The sequence below is a fragment of the Candoia aspera genome, chromosome 1 (assembly GCF_035149785.1).
Source record: "Candoia aspera isolate rCanAsp1 chromosome 1, rCanAsp1.hap2, whole genome shotgun sequence".
NCBI lineage: Eukaryota > Metazoa > Chordata > Lepidosauria > Squamata > Boidae > Candoia > Candoia aspera.
In genome coordinates, this window is record NC_086153.1 from 263,661,665 (window position 1) to 263,669,999 (window position 8,335).

The following is an 8,335-nucleotide window of genomic DNA, read 5'->3' on the forward strand; positions in this document are numbered from 1 at the left end:
GATCAGGGGATTAGCACTGATTGCCTCTGTCCTCTTCCTGTGTCCAGAGCAGGTGTGTCCCCCGTGGTAATGCAGAGATGTCAGGGAGATAGGATGATGGCTTTCCAGGTCAGGGTAAAGGTATGGCTCCTTTGTCCTTTATTTGTATTTGTCTTCCAGTGTTTATGAGATTAGCACTGATTCTTTCCTCCTTCCTCCCCTTCCCCGGGAAGGCATGTTCCCTGTTGTGATGTATGTATGCATTGCAACGGGGGACATGACATTGGTTGCTTACTGATGACTAGCAGCTCTGTCTTTATCCAATTTAATGTACTGAGGTTGTTTCACTCCATTCAGTTCCTCTCAGCATCCAGATATTGGTTCAGGACTTCCACAACATCTCTGGCTTGGTCCTTGGTGGTGATATATAGCTGAGTGTCATTAACATACTTTGGTTTTGTGATTTGGATTGTATGTTATTTGAATTCAGCTATTGCTTTATTGTGACATAATTGCTGAGAGTCGACAGATTGCAATGGGTTAAACTGAACCCACGAATAAATGAATAACTGTCTGGAACCACCACTCAAGTAAGAGTGCAACCATTGTAAAATAGTGTTCCCTGCTTCTAATTTTTGTAGGTTATCCAGAAGGATAATATGGCTGATAACCCTACCCACTTCCTTGGCTTCCAAAAGCTCAAAAGATCACAACAGAAGATGTTCTCTTTCATCACCATGGACTCTGCCCAGTTGGTCCTGAGCCCAGAGAAGACATGAGTGACTTTATCCATGAAGAAACCCTCAGGTTCATGTAGCTTGCCTGCAGGCATTATATCCATCCACCTCCCCACAAAGGGTTTAGGTAATCCTGAATAGGGCTACCAGGGAGGAATCTGTGAATGCAATGAACATGGGAAGAAATGCTACTTCCCTGCTTTCATTGCCACAGTGTAGGCTCAAACAGGAGCTTTCACCAGTGCTCAGTCATGTCCACTTTTGCTTTTTTGCCACTATCACTCTTGCCATCTTTCCAATCAGCTCATTTCCCTCTACTCGTCACTAAAGCGAGGAGCTGCCTGGCATTGGAGACTGGGCAGGGCTTCACCAGAGCAATCTCATCAAATACTCTACCATTTCCATGTTCCACAGACTGACCAGGCCTGAGATGGAACTGCCCACCCAATACATATGAAATATGCAAAGCAGCAAACAACAGCCCAATCAAGGAACTCCCAAGGAGAGAACAACACCTCCACCAACACAAGCTGGACAGTATATAAACTGAAAGCAAACCCCACTCCCTGTTCGCACTGAAGATGTCACCTAGCCTGGCAATGAAACGTCTGCAAGAAAACAACAAAGCTCAGAGAGCACCAAGGACTCGACATAAGAAATAATCACTTTTTTGAATTGATTTGAAATCTGTACAAATGTGATCCATAAATGCCAAAATGGTCTTCCATTGCCAAAATTCCAGCTCCTTATGATAGATAGATAGATAGATAGATAGATAGATAGATAGATAGATAGATAGATAGATAGATAGATAGATTCTGAATATATAATTAGTATGTACCAGCAAGTGTTTATAATTATAGGTTTATTATTTTGTGAAGAATGTATGAGCTCTATAAAGGAACTTTTAAAGCACTTAGGGCTGCTGACTCAGTATCTGTATGTCAAAAGATGTTTTAATATAAAATACTGCTATGCCGCACTGTTGGGAAAATATTTATGTTCCAAATAACCCAATAATGAAAAAAAATCATTTAGTTCTATTAATTGATCTGAAGTATACTATCCACACTTCAACAGAGCCATCAACAAAGGGATTTTGTGTTGTAAATTCTTCCACACATGTGCTTGGGAAGAGTGCCTTAGCAAACTCTGTGGATTGCATCACCGTGTTGTAAATCATTCTTGTCTTTGAGCCTTTTTGTAGTAATTGCTACTTGTAGTAATTAAGATAAAGAGTACAATAGGTGCTCCCTAATCTAACACCTGTAGAAGGGAGGGAAAGCAGCTGCAAGTTAAAAATAATGTCTCACGTAAACATCTCTTTGGCAGAGGAACATCTGCCTGGGTTCCCAAGTTATTAACAAGAGATGCCATCAAACCATCCCTAGGTGTGTGTGGTAGAGACCATGTCTTAGTTAAAAATATCCCTGGCAGTGGGTCATGCAGTCTGAATTATGGCCAAGTCACTGATAAGATGTACCACCAAGCCATCCCCAGGTATTACGGTGTTTACACTCTTGAGAAACTATAAAAAGGAGGCAAAAGCCCCAGGCACTGAACCTCAGGGTAGACCCAGAGCTCCAGGGGGATGTTATGTAACCACTTGCTAGCTCCAGGGGACCTGTCCAATGCCACTTCTGGGCTCCTGGCAAGCTGAAGGGGAATGGATTGATACATCTTTCTTTCTCTCTCTCAATACTTGTTCAGTAAAATCCATTTTGGCATTTCACCTTGGTTTGATCCCACTGTCTTTGAATCCTAAAATAACAACACACCTGCAGAGAAGGCATCTTGCTCAGAATCTTCTCAATCGAGGCAGAATCATCTGTACGGTTGCAACCTATTTTGGATCACTCTTTCAAAAGCAGAATGCCTAGCAGATAATTTATACTCTTTATTTCCAGGAAAAATTCTATGTTCCTACTTAGGTTCTGCAGGGAACTTAACTTCGTTGTTTTATTTAACTTCTGCTCTCTTGCTGTCTCTCTCTCTCTCTGTATAATCTGAGAACATCCAGCATTTGTCTGTATTGATGCTGAATTGATTGATTGCTGTACTGATGCTGAAGTACTATTCTTGTGTTTTTGAATCCAGGGAAATCTAGACTGGCAATGCAGAGATTAAATGCTAAATAGTTGTCAAAGCAGGAATTATTCTACAATAAAGCACAATGCAAAGCCATAGTCCCTTTCTAAGAACTATAATTGCCTTCTGCACCAAAATCAACAAAACAACAGAACAGAAACCATATTCTAAATTTTTCCCCCCTAAAACCTAAATTTTATTGAATTGCATCCCGATAATATACATTAATTCTTGTGATATACTGTATGTTAATCCAAAAATATACTATATATATTTGTGGCCTAAATGCAGCTCTTTAGTCACTTAAAGCATCACATGTTCTGGTTAAAAAATGTTTTATTACTGTTTTCAATCTAATCTTATTTATGCTGAGACAATTTCAACTTTGGGTACTTTGAAGCATGTATGGTGCTTTATATAGCGACCTGATCTTTGCCAGGCAAAACTTGTAGAAGTACTGTACGATCTTGCATATGTATTTATTTTGTTATTTCAGCAAGATCTTTCTGTGTCTGCACAAACAGCAAAGTTTCTAATCCAGGAAAAACAGGTAAATCCAAAAGTTGTAGGAATCACTGTGACTGTCCAGCAAACTGGCTAATTTCCATGTTTTGCTTTAATATGTATTTTGCTGCATGCATATGATAGACAATTTATGATCTATGCCCCTTTATCTTTTCAAAGTGAGCAATATTTTTTATTTTATTTATTTATATTTCAAATTTCATCACTGCCCATCTCACACAAAGTGACTCTGGAGGAAAGCTAATTCAGAGAAAGAAAGAACAATTCACCTGGGTTTGGGTCCTTATTCCTCCAACAAGGAAGCCAATTTAAATGGTGAAATGGTTGAGACCAGTTCTAAAAAAACACACACACGCCCTTGCAGATGTTAATGTTAACTTACTCGTCCACAGCTGTATGGGGTTTCTATTACATAGGAGAGATCCATGTACTGTAGGATCAGATGACCCCTGCTTACGAGAAGCAGCGCTTGCAGGAGCAGGGCAGCACAGTAAAAGACCATACTGTCCACAATTAATATTAATACAGATCATGCTGCCAGAACTGAAAAGAGATTAAAGAAAAAGATGCCAACGAGCTAAAAAGACACAAAGCAGATGAAATTTTCCAGGCAGGCAAGTTAAAGTGGGGGATGGGGGAAGTTTTTATTAGGTGCAAAGAAATTATGAAAAGAATGATTTGGCAAACAAGCTGGGGGATTATGGCTCAAGAAGAAACAAATTGAATGTAAATAAAACTATTTATCAGCTTGAGACAGAGAAACTCAACTCGGCCTTCTAGGAGAACTATTTTTTCCCTGTATACGAGCTCCTGAAAATCTAAAGCCAGAGGAATCAGGGAAGCTTAAATGGACCCAGGTAAGCCTGCATTCACCCCAGCTGCACATCAAGATTAATACACAAAGGATTTATGACCTTACAAGAGCAAACCAAGGTTGCAATGTGTTGTTATGACCCATTTTCTCCAAGTTCGCCTTTCATTAAACTATTCTGACAGTGGAATCCCTGCACTTAGACCTATTAAATTCAGTTATGCATGCAAAATTGAAGTCTTAATCAAAGTTATTCTGATTGATCCTGTGTCTCCATGGATCAGCATTTCTTCCCTTATCTCCCCTTCCTTTTCCTGTGTACCACTTCCTTCCTTCCACTCTCTCTAAACGTGACAGCTTATCCTGGATTCTCTTCTCTTACAGATTTATTATGCACAGCTCATTTCCATCCCTTGCAAAGAGCAATCCAGTTAAGAGTCATTTTGATAGGAATCTATGCAAATGAAAACAACCTACCCTGTGGAAGTGGTAGGAGCCAATCTCTTCATTTTTAAGGCTATGCTTAACAGTGAGTTGTTAAAAGCAGAATAGAAATCAAGTGTAGCATTATAGAATCTCTTGTGACATATTATTTTTGGTCCTGAAGCTTAGCATGTGTGGCTTTATCCTTTTGACAGCTGTTTCTTGGAGCAAAATGTATGATCACAGCATAGACTGATTTGATGAGTGAGTACATGCCATCTGGTAGCATCAAGAAGGCTTTTTCACACAGAGCACCTTAAAAACCAATCCTCTCTCTCTCTCTCTCTCTCTCCATAGACACACACACACACACACACACAGTGTGTGTGCATGAGCCTGCACACTTGTGGGTATCAGTGTATTAAAAGCTCCCATTGTGTATAGGTTATCCAAACATGCTGCTTTTATATTTGTCCTTTATTGAACTTGTCTGTGAAAAGTCTTCACTGAATAAAATAGCAAAAAGCTATTTTAATAGCTGCACAAGAGCATTAAGAATATAACTGGCAATGGATATTTACATATAGATGCATGGAGAGTTTTCAATAATGTTATATTAACATTAAATATAACAATGGAAGAGATGAATAAAATACATGGTATGTTAAATACCTACCATCTTAACTAAAGGTGACCCAAGATCAGGCAAAAGAAGTAAGAATACATGCCAGGCTCCTCCCACCACCTTCTGTCAAAACATTTGCCTCAAATGAAACCTTTCAAGACAATCCACCTTTCGTGTAGCCTTGATAGGTAATGATCTAAGCAACTGGACTGGTGATACTGGGTATTTCCCCAGTAATAGCCCTGTGCTGATGAACTCTGCCCCAACAGATATCTGCCAGAGGCCAGTATTACAGGCTTCCCCAAGGCCTTGAAGGGTTACCTGTTCACCTTAGCCTTTAACTGAATTAGGACATTGTGGGATGCAGTGATGTATACTGATCCTCATTATAAATAAGGGGAACAGCACATTAAAATTAAAGAGAGAGAGAGAGAGAGAGATAGAGAGAGAGATTGATTTCCAATGAAATGATGGTGTATAACCCCCACCCTATTTTCTCATACAGTATAGCAAAAATAATATTCCTGGGAATATGCTTGTGTCCAATTATGGAGAAGAAATGTAACCTGGCCATTAATGGCAGCTGGTGTGAACAAAGAATTCCCTCCATGTATTTGTTGTCCTGATTTCTCCCTATCTCCCCAAATGCCATAGATGTTATAAAATGGAAGAAGGCTGCATGCATGCTACATAAGGATTTAAACTTTTAAGGATTGTTGAATGAAGTCGTTGCCTACATTTTTAGCTGGAATTATCCTCAGTGATCTCTAAATTGATAATAATAATAATCTCTGCTTAAGGAATGTTGCCGTGTTTGTTGTGGCAAATTTTAAAGTGTATTATATAAACATAATCTAGGATGAAATGGAGAGATGCAAGGCAGAACATAAAGAGCAGCGAAGGCTAAAAGTTAGTACATGATTAAATACAAGCATATTTGACTCAGTCCTTGACACTTAGCCTTTTCTATCAGCCAGAGGTGTCTGCAGGATACGATAAAAAAAAGTCAAGATGGCAGCCACAATGGTGTAATAGCAGCTCTGCCTACTTTGTGTGTGTGTCGCATATGCAACACACATAAAAATGGGTGGAGCTTCAATTGCACCATTGTGGCTGCCATCTTAATTTGTTTGACTGCACCCAATGGACACCTCTGCTTTCAGTGTTGCATTTCATAGACCATTACTCAATATGGTAATAAATACCTAAATGGGAATGGAAGTTTAATGTGTGGGAAGTTTCTGACAAGCAGTCGAACAGCCTACCTGCTGCTTAAAGAAATAAAGTTACAGGAGGGCAGAATAATGTGAATACATTTTGTGATGAATTCTGAGCATTAAATCACCGGTTTATGCATAAACCTGGGAAATTGCTAACTGGAGGGCACATTTTTAAAAGAAAAAGACATACATCATTAAGATGCATATACTATAGTCTTGTATATGCATTGGACAGAAAATGTGCTGGTTGTCTTTCTGAATAAACAACATGCCAAAGACTGCACAATCACATATTCAATTTTGTTGAAGCTCGTCAGTGCATGCTTAAAAATATTATCTATTTGAAAAGGGAATTTTTACAGTAATGTGGCTTTAAGCAAAATAGGTAAATATGCCCTCAAGTCCAATGACCACATGGACATACCCATACAATTAGGTACAGTATTCTCTAAAACAAATATCCAGGGTTCTTCTCATGTATAGAAGCTAACTGGGCAATTGCAATCAGAATGCACCTTACTTTGCTATGATTCTACAGGGAACGTATTAAAAATGCTTAGCTACCATATAAGAACAGAGTAATAATCAGCAGTAGGTGGTATTTGAAAGGTATATAACAACAACAATCAGACATGTAATCAACAGTTATTAAATAAAGGGATAAATTCCTGATATTTATAAGAGCTATAGCCCAACACATTTGAGAAGCATCAAAAATAATAACATGCAGTAGAATGCAGTAGAAAATTTACAAGTAGCTTTTCATATGTTAGTTATTGTAATCTATATCTACATCTACATCTCTATATGGATGGATGGATGGATGGAACATGATGGATATGCAATGAATTTTCCCTCCTACTCTACAGTGTAGAAAGTCTTGATATCTGGTACAATTAATTTGATTGGATGAAGTATTTTGATAAAAATAACAGGTTCAATGCAGGGCAGGAGAGAATTATGGATATACTGTACGGGGGAGGGCCAGAATCATTTTAATCCAAACATTTATACAACCACCTTCTTACTAGCTCAAGAAATGTGGCAGGCACCACTGTACCTAAAGCCAACAGCTTGGCTGGTTAGACCCTTCCAAGTTAATTTATTCTTTGAAGTGACAAGGAACAATATAGAACCGTTATGAAGTGATCTGGTGCTCGTGACCAAGGTAGAGTTGTCCTTGTAAAATGGGCAGAAAAAGGTGTGTGCTAACCTTCTGTTTTTAGGGGTGATCATGGGTCTATAATGGATAATTGCTGTAAAAGGAATTTTGCTCGTGAAAACTTTGAATTCAAATTATTATTACTATGATTATTATTTTCTATAGCAATCATTTATTGCAAACATCCAAGATAAAATTCTTACGGGATTTATTTCTGAGATAACTGTGATTAATAAGAGGAATATCACATTGGTCTGAACTAAATGACCTTCACAGCTGAAGAATATTATAGAAGTTGCTTAAGAACCCTAAATAATTATATAAGAAGTGCTAAGCTATTGTTTCTAAAATGTAATTTGAAATGCTTTACATTTGACATACCAAGTTCTGTCCATAGCCTATTAAATTATACCAGGATCTGTTCTAGACAAACTGGATTCCAAACAGGTTGACCATTAAGCTTCCAAGCTTTGTCACTCTTGCCAGCTCTAAGTTGGGAACTACAGCAGACCTAAAAGTTGTTGGATATGAAAGCCCAACCACAGTACGACTGAAAGTTTGATCTTGGAACTTGAGCTAACCAGATGCATCGTTCATTATTTTATTACATATCAAAAATAGGTATGAATATCAAATGTATAGTCTATTGGAGATTTTTTTCATACAGACAGTTGAAAAATGGAAGAGGATTTATTCTTTTCGCCATTTATATCAAAAAGATATAACTGTTTTCACAGTTGGAAAGACTGTCATCTTGATTTTAAA